We start from the raw sequence: 17,868 nt of genomic DNA, 5'->3' as shown, positions 1-17,868 counted from the left end.
AAGGAATGGCAACACGCGTATGCTTGGGGAAAAAGATAAAAACTTCGGATCAAAAACAAATAAACTTCGAATTGAGTTAAAAGTTGAAGTAGGTATACATTTCAGGAGGGAACAAGCTGGCCTCGAAATGTGGGACAAACATGAAAAAATGCCGGTTGTTAAGTTGCGTTGCTTACATCAGATAGCTTATGAATAATTGATTTTGAAAGAATGTTTCACGAAAGCACACTTTTCGAACTAAAGGGAGGTCATGATTGATGTAATTTGGAATTAATTAATTTTCTAACACACCACTGCCAGCAGAATGATACTGACTACAATGCGCGAAAACAGCTGAAAGACAACCACCAGAAATTTACATGGTGATAAAAAATTGAGCGAGTATTCATTGATACCGCGGTAAATGTTCAATTCCCCGGATATGTTTCAAGCAAGTAACTGCCAAATAAAAGCGCATTGCTTTAAGTTGAGTTTGTGGAATTTTGGAGAAAAAATTTGAGTTCCCCGGTTGACTATTTAGTTAGGCACATTTGCGAATTGCCATTTGACTAATTCCCACAGTTAGTGGTTGATAATTGGTTGACCCGCTCCCTTGAAGTCTAGGTCGTAGTTCAGTGCTAGTGTGATCTTTGTGCTATTCAGAATGCCGAAGTCCAGTTTGAGACGGGGGAGGTTCGTTTGGCCGAAACCCATTCGGCCGAAAGGCAATTGGTCGAATGCCACTAGGCTGAACAAACTATTAGGCCGAAACCCATCTGGCCGTAAGGGTCGTTTAGCTGAAATGGTCATTTGGCCGAAAGGGTCGTTTGGTCGAAAGGGTCGTTTGGACGAAAGGGTCGTTTGGCCGAAAGGGTCATTTGAAAAGTGAGAAATTAGGAATGAGGAAAGAGACGTCTCACTTCTCACCCCTCACTTTTCTCTTCTCACTCTAAAAAGTGTCACTTCTGTATCACTTCTCGCTGTATAAAATAAGAAGCGTAAAGTGAGTAGAGAGACGTCTTACTACGCACTTCGTGCTTCTCACTTTTTACAGACCTCTCACTACTCACTTCGCGCTCCTCATTATTTACAGTGAGAAGTGCGAAATGAGGAATGAGAATTGAGGCATCTCTCTTCTTATCTCTAATTTCTAACTTTTCAAATGACCTATTCGGCCTAATGACCCTTTCGGTCAAATGACCATTTCGGTCAAACGACCCTTTCGCTCAAACGACCCTTTCGGCTAAACGATCCTTTCGGCGAAATGACCCTTTGGATCAAACACGACCCTTTCAGCCAAATTAACCTTTTGGCCAAACGACCCTCTCAGCCGAATGGCCCATTCGGCCAAATTCCTGTCGGCCTAAAGGTCTGTTAGGCCAAATCGAGGGCCAAATGGTTTTCGGCTGAATGGGTTTCGGCCAAACGACACTTCCCCGTTTGAGACAACTGGTGAAAGAGGAGAACCAGTTGAAAATGGCATGAGAAAACGTAAAGAAGTTCGTGGATAGTTTTGATGAGGATCGTTATATTGGTGTACTTGAATTACGATTGGTGAAACTTGACAAAATCTTTGACCGATTCTGTGCAATCAGGATGTGCAATCAGGATCAGGAAACTGTATGAAAACAGTGAGGATTTTGATAGTGCTGTTGAGAATGACGGTGCAGATAGTTCGAAGAATGTTCTCAGTAGTGACAGTGTTCGAACATACGACGAGTTTGAAAACTCGTACATTCAACTGAAGTCATCTTTGCTTGCTAAGTGCCCTAGAACTAAAGTAGAGATTCCTGAACGTCAACCTGCCTTTTAACCTTGCCGGTTAAAGTATCCGGAGCTGAAGCTTCCATCGTTTTCCGGAAAACTGCAGAATAGGATCACTTTCCGCGACAATTTCAAATTATTGATTCACGACAACGGTGATTTGAGTCCATTCGACAAGTTTAATTACTTGCGAACATCTTTGAGAGATGAAGCATTACTTCAGATCGACCAAGTTCAGGTGAGCGCTGCCACCTACAACAGTGCGTGGAATATTCTCGAGGCGAAATATGATAATCATAAGCTGATAGCAGTCGAACATCTGAAGGCGCTGTTTTCTGTTCCAGTGATGAAGTCGCAGTCGTTTGATGCCCTGAATACCGTCCTGATGATGTTCAAGGTCAATTTTCAGCAGTTGGAAAAGTTGGGAGAAAACACTGAGAACTGGAGCATAATTCTAGCATTCATGTTGTCGCTGAAGCTAGATACAGCAACCCTTCGCAAATGGGAATCACAGTTCAAAGCACATCCCTCAGTATGACGCTAGACTAAATTTCTGGAGAAGCATTGCGCGATTCTGTATTCTACATCAGCCCGCTGTTCAATTTTCAAGCAAGACCATTCAAGAGTTCAGCAGTTCACACGCTTGTTTCTGCTTCAAGTAATTGCCCAGTCTGTAATGGTAGACCGCATAGCATCGAACAGTGTCGTCGTCTTGACAAAATGAGAGTGGTCGACCGAAAATTTTTGATTCGCAGACTAGGACTTTGCTTGAATAGCTTGTGCTCTGGACATTTTGTTGCAGATTGTTCGAGACGTACATTCCTCAAGTCGCGAACACGAACGCTCAATCTCAGTGTCGTCAACAGTCAGTACTGCATCCGCAATCGCAGAATAATATTACTCAAATAATTTCACAAACACCTGTTCAAACCACTACTCCACCACAGACATGACAGCCACCTCCCACAATCACATTAACTATTTCTCACCACACTGCTACCTCACAAAATGCTCGAAGCCAGTGAAACACCACACTTTTGTTAACCGTTTTCGTGAAACTCTCCGATCGCTTCGGAAATACGGTTATCGCTCGAGATTTGCTGGATAACGGTTCCAAAATATGCATGATCAGATCACAGAGAACCTGTCCCAAAGGTTTAATTTCAAGCGTTCACACGAGAACTTCCCTGCGGAAGGTATTGATGATTCTATGACGGTATCGAAACAATCGGTATTAGCGAGGATCCTGTCACGTTATTCTTCGTTCGAAACCAAGGATGTGAAATTTTATTTGCTGCCCCGAATTACTGTGAATCGGCCGCAGACAACTATTGACATCAGATCCTGAAAACTGCCATCAGGCATCTGCCTAGCTGATCCAAGGTACCACGAATCCAGTGCGATAGATGCAGTTTTTGGCGTATCAGAATCATGAGCAATTAGCACGTTTTAGGGACTTGAAGTCATGCCGGATGAAGAGTTGTCATTCCGTCGAAAAATCATCATGCTTATCAATTTTCGAGAGACACTGAAGGGAAATTGTTTGCCACACCATGCAATCGTGAAACCTGACAGTACCACAACGAAGCTCAGAGCTGTTTTCGAAGCGTCATGTGCTACAGATTCTGGAATTTCCCTGAACGACACTGCTTCGTTTCTGCCTCCAGAAGTCGCTGACGTAGAGAAAGTGTATCAAATGATCAACGTATCAGTTGAGTACAGTGACTTACGGCACTTTGTCAGCGCCGTACTTAGTATCTTGATGTATGAAGAACCCGAGTAACACAAATCAAACTGATTTGGTTACTGCTACTCATATATGGCTTAGTAATTTATCTATGACAAGCGTGCTGCTTGGAAAGTGTGCCGAAGAAGGAGAACAAAGGTACCCTGCAGCAGCCAAAGTCCTAAAGCGCAATTTTTATGTCGATGACATGCTAACTGGTGCGAAGTCTGTCAAGGAAGGACAAAGCCTGTGTGGGGATGTTTCGTCGTCGGAGACGAGCCAGCCTTGGGTTGAAAGACAAATAAAAAAACATGTTTCGCCGTTACTGAGTTCTGCTGGTTTCAATCTTCGGAAGTGGCACTCTAATCAGCAACTAATCTTGAAAGGTATTCCCAGTTATTTGCGAGACAAACGAGAACTTTTGGACATCGATTCTACCGTGACTATGTTGGAAGCTAGCTACGGATAAGCTCTGGTTCAAAATTCCACTTTAAAAGCAGTCGTTACCTAATACGCTCGTTTGCTCGATCTATATGGTTAGCAGGGCCAGTGATTGTTCAAGCGTAGATGTTTATCCAATAGATTTGGAAAAGAAAGTATTCTTGGGATGAACCGTTGAGCGCAGATCTACAGTCACAATGGCTACATTTTCGGACGGAAGTCTAGGCCGTTTACATAAAATTCCCGTTCCCCACTGGAACGCATTCAACGATAATGTTATTTTATGTGAGCCACACGAATTCTGTGACGCCTAGGAAAAGGCGTACAGGACTACAGTTCACTTGCTGATGGCTAAATCCAAAGGAGCACCTTTGGAGGACTTAAGCAACCAGAAGAAACGACAATCAATACCATGACTAGAGTTGTCGTCATCCCTGCTGTTAGCGCATTTTTTTATGAGTCAGTAGCACAGAGCATTCAGATTCCAGCGATAACTTACTTCTGGACTGATTCCAAGATCGTGAAGTGCTGGCTTTCGTCTAAACCGTCCAGAAGGTAAATATTCGTCGCCAATACAACACATCACCAGAAAAAATATACCTGGAGTTGAGAACTCGGCTAACATTATTTCGCGTGGCGTTACACCACTACAGCTTGCCTAAAGTTCTGTTTGGTGGAATGGGCCTAGGTGGCTCTAGGAGGACTCCAGTACATGACCAAAGGTGAGCTACGACACAGTACAGCGGTCATATTCAATTACGCTTGAGGAAGAGCCGTTGGTGACAGCAGCACTGCAGGAACTACTGTAGCACTACTTTACTTATGGGTCCTGTACACCTCTGGTGGTGCAAAGGGCCGACTTGAAAGATCTCCTCTCCATCCTGAGTGATGTCCAGCTATCGGTCGATTTTAGGTCGATTTTATTTCTCTACTGAGGCTTCGCAGCCATGAGCCTCTGGGTCTGCTCTGCTGCGACGTCCCGCTGAGTGCAACGTCATGCTTGTTTCCAGATTTTGTTTCCGCCCCTACGTACAATGTAGCTGACCCAGCCCCACTTGGTTTGTTGACGTTGTTGACTAAACCTGCCGAAGAGAAGCGCTCGGCAAGGTCGTTGAGCTTACTCTGCATATCAGAGCGCCTTTGAGCGAGGAGTGCAACGTCATCAGCCAATTCGAAGTCGTTTAGGTGCTCCATGGTGATAGGAATTCGTTGACTTGCTCCTGAATGATACGGAGCGTGACAATATGGTCCACACAGGATCTTCCGGCACAGAATACGGCCTGCTGCTGCTGCTGGAGAGTCGCATCGATCTTCTCCTGAATCCGGGCTAGGATAACTTTGCATAGAACTTTGAGAACGGTACACAGCAACATAATGCCTCGCCAGTTATCGCATACAGTCAGGTCACCCTTTTTTGGTACCTTCATTAAGATACCTTGTATCCAGTCGACCGGGAAAGTTGCGGTGTCCCAAATTTTACGAAATAAACAACGCTGAGCGGATGTCATGGGGTCAGCTACAACATCTCGGTTGATATGCGATCGACCCCTGGGGCTTTATTCGGTTTCATGCTTTGGATGGCTGTTTGAATCTCTAGCAGTGATGGAGCTTCGGTATTGACGCGTGTTATAAGTCGGATCCTAGGCACATCATGCCGAGGTGGTGATGGCCTGGCTGGCACTTGAAAAAGTTGTTCGAAGTTCTTAAACCAGCGTTTCAGCTGGTCAGTTGGGTCGGTCAATAACTGATCATTCGCGCCTTTCACAGGCATCGTTGGATTCATCTTTGCCCCGCTTAAGCATCGTGAGATATCGTAGAGAAGCTGAATGTCTCCGGTTGCTGCGGCTCACTCTTCTTCGTCTGCCAGAGAGTCCACCCACGCTCGCTTGTCCCGTCGACATGAGCGTTTTACTTCCTTCTCAAGAGCCGCGTATCGTTGACGGGCTAAGACTTTGGCTCCTTTGGTTTTTTTATCGCTCTATCTCGGCTTTGGCTTCTCTTCGCTCCTCTATCTTCCTCCAGGTCTTACCGGTGATCCATTGCTTTCTCTGGGTGCGCAGATCGCCCAGATTATTCTCACTTGCGGCGATGAAAGTAACAGTGCAGAAATAAATTCACCTCCTTTACACAACACTTTGGCAGACGAGCTATATGACCTTTCGACTACTGAGCTGTCTCCACAACAACAAGAACTGCATCAACACCAACAACATCAACAACAAGAACAGCAACAACAATCTTTCCAAGACTCCAATGAACGGCAAAAGGCATCAGAACATCTACAACAACAACAAAATCAACAATCCCAGCAAGACGTGACCAATAATGCAATCATGGACCTGTTTGCAGAGCGTCGAGCCAAATTCTCTAAATTGAGCAACGAAGCTCAATCGAAAAAGACCTTTCTTCCGCTGGTTGGCGGATGCTGGGAAATAAATGGTATTGGAGGCCAGACTGGTCGACATATGACAAGAAGCTGAATAGGCAAAAGCTCCAAGAAAAGCCGTTGATAAAGGCTAGACGACGAAGGAAACGAAAAAAACAACAATCCGTTCGTATCAGCAACAAAAAACCTGCAACTTTCAAAGATCATACTCAAGGACACATGGGTAAAGACAAGGAACTACTTGCTATTGCTAAAGTTAAATTTGCCGGTCCACCCTCTATCACCGACCATCCTATCCCTGGTCTATCGGTCCCAAAACTGATTAATTTTAGAAAGGGTGAAACTATCAACCCATATCGAGCAGAACCACCTATTCAAAAAGTACAACATCAACCAGAAAACTATCAACAGTCACAAAGCCAACAACAACAACAACAACAGCCAGCACAACTTTCTTGCAGCTGAAAGCCGACTTCAAATGGATATCGAGCACCCTCCTCTGCTGGACCCAATGCGACCACCTATAGTAAGACTCACAGAGCAATCTGCTGCGTCTGGTGATCGACGTTTTTAAAAGCACGACTACGGGACCCAAAATTATGGACATTGTGCGGATGTTCCTGTCTTACTTGCACGACCAGCCACCAACAGTATGCATTCGTGGAACCACCAAAACCAGCGCCACTGCAATGCTAGCATCTGAAGGACTACCAACAGACTTACAACTATTGCGTCAAATTTTCCTGGATGTACACGAGGATCTAGGAATATCTCGCAACGACGCCTTGGCAGACCTTCAATCACACCGTTCGTTCCTTTCCAGTGAACGCACTCAACAACTTCAACGCACTAGGGAGGCCGCATATAAATTCTACAGCCCACCAAATTTTCATCGGCAATGACGCACTCTCCGGAAGTAACATTAACAAGTGAAGATAACACGCTACATGAAACATCAGAAGAGGTAAATATTTCGTCGACCGTCATACTTCCAGAAACTTCTTCGCCGAAACAGAATTCGACTGAAGTTCTAATTTATTGTCAGAATTTCAATCGAATGAAAAGCCCAGCCAAAATGAAGGATATATTTAAAAATTTATTAAGCTCATCCTTTTCGATTATTCTGGCAACTGAAACAAGCTGGGATAAAAGCGTTAGGAGTGAAGAAATTTTTGGAAGTAACTTTAATGTATTTAGAGATGACAGGGTTTTCTAACGTCTCAGAAAAAGTCCGGTGGTGGTGTTCTAATAGCTATTTCAGCAAACTTTAATTCAGAAATCATCACAACAAATAAATTCAATGAATTTGAGCATGTCTGGGTAAAAACCCATATAGCTGGAGAAATGCATATATTCGCATCGGTATATTTCCCACCTAATCATGCTTGTAAGCACAACTATGAATCTTTTTTTGAGTGCGCTGAACAAATACTATCAGAACATCCACCGGAGGTTAAAGTTCACATCTATGGGGACTTTAACCAACGCAATGCTGACTTTATTCTATACCGCCGGAAATAAGTATAAAGACAAGCATGATTTTCATACATTTTCATCATGATTGAGGATCGATATCTCGATTCGTAGCGATTCGATTTGGCTGAAATTTTACTAGGCACCTGTTTTTAACTTGAACTTTCTATCTTTGAGCAAATTTCATACATCTCTGTTGATTTTGACCTCAAAATCTGGAAATAATTATAAAGACACCACTTTTTTATATGGAGCTCCATACAACGGAACTGTCTTTATAATTATTTCCAACAGAAACGCGTATAACCAGAATATATGCATAAATGTAACTATCATTGAATAAAAATTCAAGTAATTTTAGGCTTGTTGGCAAAAAATCAGCCCAATCGAATCGCTAAGAATCGAGATATTGACTTCCCAATATGGCCATTTTGTATGGAAACCGAGCTTGTCTTTATACTTATTTCCACCAGTGTAGACTCAGAAAACGAATGTATCCTACTGCCAGTCGTTGGGGATAACGAAACTTTGCAATTAATTTTTGACAAGTCTGCAAGTTTAGGATTGAACCAAATTAATCATATAAAAAAACAATCAAAATTGCTATTTGGACCTCTTGCTGACAAATATCTATGAAGATTTCTGTGTAACAGAATCTATCAATCCATTGTGGAAAAATGAAGCGTTCCACACTGCAATCGAATACTCGTTATTCATTCATGAGCAACAAAGACCCAACGATTGTGAGTATGAGGATGTCTTTGAATATAATTTAGCGAACTATGAAAATATTCGAGATAGGTTAAGAAGTGTAAACTGGCAAATAGTTTTAAGAAATGAAGAAAATGTCGAAGCATCTGTTAACACTTTTTACAGATTATTATCTGACATAATCTCACAAGAAACTCCACTAAAACGAAAACGACGTCATAACAATAATAAAGACCCAATTTGGTATAACCGGCAAATCAAGAATTTAAGAAATCGCAAGCAAAAAGCACACAAAATTTACAAAAGTCATAACAGTAATGAAAATTTAGTATATTACTTGGACGTATGCGATCAATTGAATTACGCTATCAGTAACGCATTGGAAGATTACAATTCAAAAACTGAGAGCGAAATAAAGTCCTGTCCTAAGAACTTCTTTAATTACGTAAAAACAAAACTGAAATCTAATAACTTTCCATCAATTATGCATCTTGACGAAAACGCGGGGGATAGCTCGGAAAAGAACTGTAATCTTTTTGCAGATTTTTTCCAGGAAACCTATTCTACATTTTCTGAAAATGATCGTGACCGCGACTATTTTGCATTTTTTCCAGAGTTTTCAAATGATATTGGAGTGAATCAACTTCATGTCCATGACATTTTGCAGGCCCTACGTAGTTTAGATGCTTCAAAAGGTCCTGGTCCTGATGGAATCCCTCCTATATTTATGAAAACCCTAGCAGTGGAACTAACCACTCCATTATTTTGGCTATTTAATATGTCACTAGAATCAGGAAAATTCCCAAATATATGGAAAAACTCATTTTGATACCCATTTTCAAATCTGGAAAAAATCAGACATACGTAATTATCGTGGAATAGCCATTATCTCTTGCATTCCAAAACTTTTTGAGGCCATAGTAAACGAAACATTATTCAAAAAAGTAAAAAACGAACTACAGACGCACAGCATGGCTTCTTTAAAGGGCGTTCAAGCTCAACTAATCTTCTTGAATTTGTTGACTATATCCTGAATGCAATGGATAAAGGAAACCATGTAGAAGCTCTTTATACTGACTTCAAAAGCATTTGATCGCATAGCTATACCCATGCTTCTATTCAAATTGAAAAAACTGGAATTGAGCCGGGACTACTCAAATGGCTTGAATCTTACTTAACTGATCGCCAATTGATTATAAAATTTAACAACAATAGATCAAAACCCATTCAAGCCACTTCCGGTGTCCCCCAGGGCTCTCATTTGGGGCCTCTATTATTCATAATATATGTAAACGACATTTCCTTCATTATTGACAAACTTAAAGTGTTAATCTATGCAGATGACATGAAGCTCTTTTTGGAAATAAGGAATAAAAATGACCTCAACATATTCCAGAACGAAATATGCACATTCTACGAATGGTGCAATAAAAGCCTATTGCAACTGAATGTAAAAAAATGTAACCTTATATCATTCAGCAGAAAAAGAACAGCATCAAATCTCTCAATTACATTAGGAAACCAGGTTGTAGAGAAATGCGATAGAGTTAAGGATTTAGGAATTATCTTAGACTCCAAACTAACGTTCATCGACCATTACAACACCATTATTCATAAAGCAAATAATATGATGGGTTTTATAAAACGTTTCTGCTATAACTTTCATGACCCATACACAATTAAAACATTATATATTGCTTATGTAAGGTCGATACTGGAATATTGCAGCATTGTATGGTCTCCATTTTCAATAGCACACGAAGAAAGATTAGAATCAGTACAAAAACAATTCCTATTATTTGCTCTTCGTAAATTAGGTTGGACAACATTCCATTTTCCAGATTATGAGGCACGCTGCAAGCTTATAAACATTCAATCTTTGAAAGAGCGTCGTGAAACTGCAATGGTTTCATTTATTAACGATATAGTTTCGCAGCGTATTGATTCAACAAACATTTTATCGAAATTAAATTTCTACACACCATCTCGACAACTGCGTCATCGACATACATTTTTAATTAATCACTGCCGTACAAATTATGCAAAATTCGGACCTCTCAATCAGATGATGGCCATCTATAATCAACACTGCGAAACTATTGACTTTACAATGTCTCGGCAGAACCTAAAAAAATATTTTGTCACAATTCGAAACCTACACATCTAAATTTACATTAAATCCCAAAATTAAACACTACTTAACCAAACTATTTTTATTTTTATACACTATAATACCGTTTTTATAGCATTAAGAAAATAAAATAAAACATGTATATTGTATATGTACTAGTCTACGTCGGTTGACGAAATAAATAAATAAAAATAAAAATAAAAAATAAAATGCATTCTTGATGGCGGTCCATTGGTCTTCCACGCTGCCACCTTCCGGAATATCTGCAGCACGCGTCTCCAGTTCTTCAACGAAGGACCGTTTCACCGTGGCATCTTCCAGTCGGCGTGTGTTGAATCGTCGTCCAAGTCTTTCCTCCTGCCAACGAATCCGCGCAATGCGCAGGCGTATTTCGCCGATGATGTGGTGATGATCAGACGCGATATCAGTACTACGTACATCAAGAAGGCTACGTTTCCATTTTCGGCTGATGCAGATATGGTTAATTTGATTTTCTGTAAAGCCGTCACGGGAGACCCACGTGAACCGGTTGATGAGGGATCCCCCGATCACCATGTGATTATTACCATAGAACTCTCTTTTTTTAAGCTAATTTCATTTGCTAATTATCTAATACATGCATTCATCTCTTAGACTAGGTGTTCCGTGTTTTCTTAACACTATCATCCTTATTTGCTATGTTATAATTTTAGTAACAATTAATACATTTCAATTTCCTCTGGCAGTTAGAATTTTTCCTCTGGTTGAATTGAACCATGTAGGAATTACAATGTTTTCAACTTAAACTAATCTTAACCTATTTTATACTAAGGGTACAAGGAGTTAATCGTTGCAATAGAAGATTGCAACGATTTTAGTCTAAAATTGGAAATTATTTTGTTGGACATTTGTTGCAATGTCTCAATATTAGAAATTCTATGAAGTTCATTGGTACTATACCACGGAGGCAACTTGAGAATCATTTTCAGAATTTTATTTTGAATCCTCTGAAGTGCCTTCTTTCTGGTATTGCAGCAACTAGTCCATATTGGTACAGCATACAACATGGCAGGTCTAAAAATTTGTTTGTAAATCAAAAGTTTGTTCTTAAGACAAAGTTTTGATTTTCTGTTTATAAGTGGATATAGACACTTAATAGAGAGATCGAAGTAGGCTCTGCGCGCGGCCGGTCGTGTTTTGTTTTCTGGCAGCATATTTTTTCTGTCTTGTTTCGCTGATATTTTTTGGTTTCGGCTGGTGCTATGCCGCCGGGACACGCGTCTCGTTAGAATTAGTGATCGAGCTTCCTAGGAGTGCGCGGGTGCTTAATATTGCTAATTGTTGGATTAGCAACGTTTTCTTCAGCGATTCTGTCCCATTGCTTTGGATTATCGTCAAACCACTGTATTGCCCGTACCGTTAATAGTTTTAAGCTACAATGCTTGGTTCGTCATTGTAAATATGGCGTTCAAATCCAGATTGAGTCTACGAAGTGTGCAGATAAGTATTTTTCCTATATTATTCAGTTCAAATTATACGGTGGGTTTCCGTTAATCTTGACACTTGATTACGAACCGATTCACAGACAGTGACGGAAGTTTTAACTGAGCTGTTTGAGTTTAGAGCGGAGAGGATTTGGTGTCGGTTTTCTTTTTGATAAAAATTTAATTGCCTTTTTTCATCATCCTTTTTTTGTCCTTAAATCAGTTCGCCAAAAACAATCATGCTCCGGTACGGCTACTGGTAACTGCGGGTACAATTGCTATCGAGCTGTTAGAATTCAAGTAACCATTCACAGAGTGTGAGTGTGAGGAAAGAGTGATTCCATTTATCTTATTTGAACCTTCACTTCATATTGCTAAACATAAGTGAAATTTTATTTCTCCTATTTGCGTTTAGATCATACGAAAACTAATCGAAGTGACGATATCTTACAAGCAATAAAACTCTTTTACCGTTGGAAGATGTTTTTCTTAATATTTACCAAGTTTAGTCAGTTGGAAGAATTTTGAATTGTGTTTTTGACTTTAGACAAGAGGGCAGGCACATTTTCTTTTCACCATTATATCCAGAAAATGTATTCATAAAATCAAATATTGAAGTGTGACTTAAAAGCTTTCGATGACACCATCGGAAATATATCCCTATTAAACACTGCTTTACTTGAGCCTGTCTGGATATTTCATCGTATGCTGATATTCTGACGATATGGGCTATTCAATAAAAATTGAACGTAGTGTTCATGTTAATTCATTTTCTCATTCAGAATAGCGTGTAGTGCAGTTGCACAGAGCTCAACCATTTGTTCAAATATTATGGAATATTTCTATATATTTTACATGCTTCAATTTATCTTGTTATCACGCTTCGATTTTGAATCGACATTATTAGTTTCGAATCATTTGTTTATAGGAATACGGAACTTAAAAATGTCAACAAATGGTTTTTTTTACAACTAATGATATTTTCGCAAAGCTGGTGTCATTGTATGAAGACTTTACGTATTATTTATATTTGCATAATCATAGAAATCATTTAATGATAAAAATAATTTCATAATATAAATTAAAAAGTTATACGGGGAGCGGGGGAGGGAGGATTTTTAATTTTTTTCTTCTTCTCTTTGTCGTTTCAGAGAGCGAGCATAGGCGCTTAAACCTAGGCTAAATAGCCGAGAAGAATCATCAGCCAGGAGAACGGAGTGACACAAATTTCTTAGCCAAGTCACTTCCAACGTCTTTTCGCAAATTTGATATCATTTGCTTATGATGATACTCCTAACCAATATACCCTACCAACTATCCAACTCCTGGACATCTATGAGGGCGTCGGTGAGTCGCTGGCCTCTCGGTAAGTAGATGTCATATCAACATTTCCTCCCCTTTCCTTAGTAACGGAGAAGATGGGCGTGGCCAGCAATGGTAGCTTTCATGCTTTATCATTTTGGACCTCCAATTGGATTTCCATTAAATCCCAAGTGGAAATCCATAAGCAATTGGGGTAAGAAAGGTAAAGAATATACATGACAGCTATCAGTATGCAATCTATGAAATACTCCGTTACAACGCAACGCAACGCAATAAGTGGTTATAGACACTTAATATATTTGTTACATTTGGCTTGAAGGCCTTCAATGTGATTTTTAAAAGTTAATTTTTGATCTAGCAGAAGTCCTAAATATTTAGCTTCGCTAGACCAATTAATTGGAACCCCATTCATAGTGACAATATGTCTGCTAGAAGGTTTCAAATAAGAAGCTCTCGGCTTATGTGGGAAAATTATAAGCTGAGTTTTGGAAGCATTCGGGAAATTTTCCATTTTGCAAGTAAGTGGAGAAAATATCCAAATTTTTTGCAATCTACTACAAATGACACGAAGGCTTCGCCCTTTGGCTGAAAGGCCCGTGTCATCTGCAAACAAAGATTTTTGACACCCTGGTGGTAAATCAGGTAAGTCAGAAGTAAAAATGTTATACAAAATGGGCCCCAGTATGCTGCCTTGGGGAACACCAGCTCTTACAGGTAATCTATCAGATTTAGAATTCTGATAGTTTACCTGCAGTGAGCGATCTGATAAATAATTTTGGATCAGTTTAATAATGTACAGAGGAAAATTCAAATTCATCAATTTTACAATCAAACCTTCATGCCAAACACTGTCAAATGCTTTCTCTATATCAAGAAGAGCAACTCCAGTCGAATATCCAGTCGGAATCGGCGGAATCCTTTGCTTTTTCGCATGAATCGAATCACCTGTGCTAGAGGTATATTCGATTTGCTCAATTTCATCATTAATCAAATCGAACTGATTGCTCAGTTCGATTGGAGAAGAATTATTTCCGATATTAGAGTTAGAAGGAATATCTGAATTCTCCAGCTTCCTTCTATTTTTTCCGCGCTTTGGCAGGACGGTCTTGTTTCTTTGAAGGAAGTGGAGAATTCAGAGACTTCCCCTTCCTCTTGTTTTTATTAATGCTCATGGCTGAGCGTGGAGACGTGACCTTCTAAGAAGTTTTTTCCCAGAACGGTGTCCCTGCAGGATTACCACCGCTTGTCGGAATTTGACTTCGGCAAACGGGTCCAACGTAAAACGAAGGCACGGGTCCTTGCAAAGATCGTAACGGGATCAGTGGGTACAAATAGCGCTAAGAAGCACCGTTGAAATTAAAATAGCTTCGGGTAGTATTAAAAACTTCCTTCCGCAAAGAGAGAAAGAACCGCACAGCACGAAAGCACGATGCGGTCTGACCATAGAACTCTCTGTTTTCGCTAATTTCTCTGCAACTATGGCATCTCATAATGCGCTCATGGTTCGAGTTGTCGGATCCGATCTTCGCACTGCAATTGCCCATACAAATCTTGATATCACCCTTCGGAATTCTATCTACGACGGCATTGAGTTTGCTGTAGAAGTTCTCTTTATCTCGCAGATCGGCTTGCAGCATCGTTTGGCGCATAACATTGGATTATAGTAGGGTTTCGGACCCGTGTTCTAAATCTGGCAACGATTATCCTTTCACTTATAGGTTCCCACTTCATAAGCGCAGATTGTGCCTGGGCGCTTGGTAGGAAGTTAATTCTGCGATGCCGGGGAGTGTGTTCACCTCGTAATCCAAGGTATAGCAGAACTTGTCCCGATGGCGTTCTGTGTTCTCCAAAGTTTGGCCAACGGACTTCACTCAGTCACAGGATCTCAAACTTCAGCAGAATACAAACGCACATACATACAGCCCAAGGCTGGCTCATATCTCGATCACAAAGCTGATATAACCAATAATTGTTTAATAATAGCTCTGATGAGATTTTTTAAAAGTTTCAAACTTTAGTTATTGCTGCAAATTCGTATTGATTACAAGAAACTGAGTTAATTTATTCAAAACTAGCGGCAAATACCCTGCTTTGCCCGGGTGTTGCAAATGTCACATACTTAGCAGCACCCCACTCTAAATTAATTTCCGTGCGATTGTTTTGCTTGCCTAAGTGGTTGTACACTTATTACGTATAAACAAAACATAATTTGTATGGGAAAAGTCTTAAAAGGGGGGAGGAGGGGAGGTTGAAAAACCAAGAAAAAATGCTTACGTAATTAGTCTACGACCCCTAAATAGCTGACCAGAAATTGTATTCTAATGATTTTTAACCTTTGCCCATTGAATTCACCAAATTTTTAACATACAAAGCTTACGGGTTTCAAAACAAATCGATTAAGAAGAAAATCTTGGAAATCCGTCATTCCATTTGTGAGTTAAATGGTCAGGAAGGAAATCTCAATTCGTTTTTATTTAAATAGATTTAGATAGATGAACGTTATCGACATATTGCATGATTTACAATTGCGTCGCAAGAAATTATTATGTCAGAACATAACGGTACGACTCCACAAAACACCATGCTTCAGCATCGAAGGGCAAAGTATTGAGTAATGCGATTCATACACTCAACCACAACTGTCGTATTTCCGTCGTAGAATACCACTCACTGGAACGGAGTTCCAATCACAGCTGAGCGTGCGTGGGAACCAGCATCATTCTAGTACGCGACCTACCCCTATGTGAACTATCCCAACGAAATCGTCACAAATTCCGAATCCTCCTCTAGTACCGCTCTGGCTTTCCTCGTTATCAATGCCAGCGTAGGTACAGCTTCAAAGCAATAACATGCGGTTGGGTTGGCGCTGTGCGGCATTCCTCCGAATCCTGCTGATTGCTATCATAAAGAGAGTGAGAGCGTTGCCTGCTCGGAGATGCGGGCTTCCCTGCCTGGCGCGCGCTCATCGCATCGCCGTGGAAACAGCAGTGGTCGTACGTCGGCATCGTCGTCGGCTGTGGAAAGGACATGCGGGATGCTCGATGTGCGCTCGGCGTTATCCCCGTGTCGACCGTCGTCGTCGGATTGTGATTCCATCTGAACTGAACTGAACGCACTCTCCCTCGATGGCCCCGTGTCAGTATCGAACGAGATTCAAAGCGCTTTGGTACGGTTTTTGGTCTTATCTCCAGCCGGTGTAGACGGATCCCTATAGAACCGCGCAGTGCTGAACTGATCTGGTGGCATATAATTGCGGAGTGCACAAGAGGTGGGGTGGACCAATTTCTGACAATTCGTTGGCGTGTAGCATGGATTGTGACGCGTGTGAGCAGGGCACCCATGGGAGTCGCTAGGATTGCGACGGTTGCTTCCAAACCGGGGCTGCCTTCAGCGGTGGGCCAGACTGTTCGGTTGAGAAGGGGATAACTTAATTATTCACAGTCGTGTGCGCGTGTGTGATTCGATTATAGAGTGGTGTTGTTCCCTGGTTACTTTTAGTCAGGAGCGCCAAAGTGATGGCGATGTAAACAGAGCGATGATGTGTGAAGCTGCTGCACTGCAAGTTATGGAGCAGCGAATGTGCAAAATCTTACCGTCTTGTGGGTGGGGATCTAAGTGAGTGAGCCAGAGAACGCTTCTTCGGTTGACTCGAAGCGACCGTTTGCAGTAAAGGAAACATCGTAAGGACGACGAGGACAAAAGCGGAATCAACGATAATCAAAGTGTTCGCCGTAGGGTGGTACGACCTTGGGGCCAACTTGGTAGGAATATTCAAAGAACGAGGAGGTATTGAACGATGATATTACTTACGGTGGTGTGTTTTTGATGTCGAAAGCTGGGCGTGATGTTATGTAAACAAGTGATTCAATAAAAGAAAATAAATTTGATCCAACAGAGCGGGGAAGAGATTGTTTCAAAGTGTTTTTCGATTATGGTTGAGTGCGTATCGAATTTCGAGACATATACAGATCAGCAGTATATATTGTAAACCTTAATCCAGGATATCTACGTAAAAAATAGTCTTTGATGTTTCATCGTTCGATGTCGTAATCGCTTCCCAGATGGTAAGTGCGGCAGTTTTGTTTCTATGTACATACAAGATTAACGATTATGGAAAATATTTCATTAAATACCGTGCACCCATCTTTATATATTGTTCCCAATTGGGATTATACCTTTGTAGTTCACGTCACATTCTTCTTTCTTCTCTCAAAAGTGTACTACTTATTCCGGTTTCACGTAACCTTCTTGCAGTTTGCGGGACGTTATGAAGCGAGCCGTGCCTTCAAATTCAAATTGTAATTATGATTGTTTATTTATTTTTAACGATAACCAGTTAGTATATACATACTTTTTATAGGGTCAAGGAAGCATAAATAAATTTCCAACGCTACAATCTTAAGGTCCAAAACTTCTAGACTTTCCCTGTATTACTTAAATCTATTTCATTAATGTTAACCCATTTCAACCG

At 40.8% G+C, this 17,868-nt stretch overlaps 1 protein-coding gene across 1 annotated transcript in view; it reads left to right on the top strand.

The window, feature by feature from the left end:
• The first annotated feature begins 16,554 nt into the window (after positions 1 to 16,554).
• The window catches only part of LOC134212563 (uncharacterized), a 243,283-nt gene continuing 241,969 nt past the window's right edge, over positions 16,555 to 17,868 (top strand). The window contains exon 1 of the mRNA XM_062690540.1: positions 16,555 to 17,461. The gene's annotated coding sequence lies outside the window, so the exon portion shown is untranslated. The remainder of the gene's footprint in view (positions 17,462 to 17,868) is intronic.

Source organism: Armigeres subalbatus, chromosome 2, assembly GCF_024139115.2.
Source record: "Armigeres subalbatus isolate Guangzhou_Male chromosome 2, GZ_Asu_2, whole genome shotgun sequence".
In the NCBI taxonomy this organism is placed as follows: Eukaryota; Metazoa; Arthropoda; class Insecta; order Diptera; family Culicidae; genus Armigeres; species Armigeres subalbatus.
Note: the sequence above shows the minus strand (reverse complement) of the source record. Positions and strands in the feature narration are given on the sequence as shown.